The following is a 1,048-nucleotide window of genomic DNA, read 5'->3' as shown; positions in this document are numbered from 1 at the left end:
ATAGCTTATCTTTACCGATATAAATTTTTGGTTATTCTACTTACGGCAACATTCTTTTAAACGACTAGAAAGCTTGTTTCTATATTTGAATTTTAAGGTTTGTATTGGTTTACTATTTGAGAATGTGCCCTTGTCCGTATTTCCTTACCAATTAAAGGTTCCTTTGATTTGCTCGATCCATGTTGCTGGAGGAAGACGAGTCCTTTATTGACTCAAAATGTATGTGGCTTGACCGTAGTGTATGCTCATTCCCAAGATATTTACTTAGTGAAGTTTGAAGCAGAGAGTTTGAAATCTCCGGTAAGGATATTAAAACTTCTTAACACTTGGTTATAAGTCAACAATTTATCCAAGATTATTAGACTACTTTGAACGAATAATTACAAATGATATCGCTAAGAATGGTTATTTTGACCCGATGGAGATCTATTCTACCCCTTCCTCTGAACCAAGAGGTTAACACAAACCAAGAGGATACTCAAATGGTAATGGCCTGCCTCTCTTAGAGTTCGACTCCGCTAGGCTGCAACATTGCACTCAACGTTATCCCTGACCATAAGTATCTACCAAGGTCGCCTTTCGCTTAGTGCGGGGGCAACGGGGAGGAGGGTTTTAAAGGTCATGCCCTCGGATTGGTTCGGGTTTCCTCCAGGGAAGGGAGGGTTATGCAACTACGGAAGATGAGCGCTTGAGTGGTTAAGTCTCCCTGGGTGATCTCAAAGTGATGTCCAAAAAAAAAAAAAAGACAACACTGTACGCATCTTGGTGATGGTCATAGAACAACAAAGTATCCAAGATTATTAGTCAATTAGTAGAGATGGAAAAAGAACCCGTAACATACACTACTCGTTACTCATATGGCACGTTCAAAGTCGAATATAGAATTCTATCAGAACAGATTATATAAGATCACAAGTGAATCAATAAGTATTCAAGACCATAAGACAAACCAAAACAAAACATCTGTTTTAACTCCATTTTATTCAAATATAGATGGATTTTATTGCAACGTTCAAGTCAATGGAACCTGACTTCGCATTTCATGAAC

This window comes from Rutidosis leptorrhynchoides, chromosome 1, assembly GCF_046630445.1.
Source record: "Rutidosis leptorrhynchoides isolate AG116_Rl617_1_P2 chromosome 1, CSIRO_AGI_Rlap_v1, whole genome shotgun sequence".
In the NCBI taxonomy this organism is placed as follows: Eukaryota; Viridiplantae; Streptophyta; class Magnoliopsida; order Asterales; family Asteraceae; genus Rutidosis; species Rutidosis leptorrhynchoides.
This window is presented reverse-complemented; position numbering follows the sequence as displayed.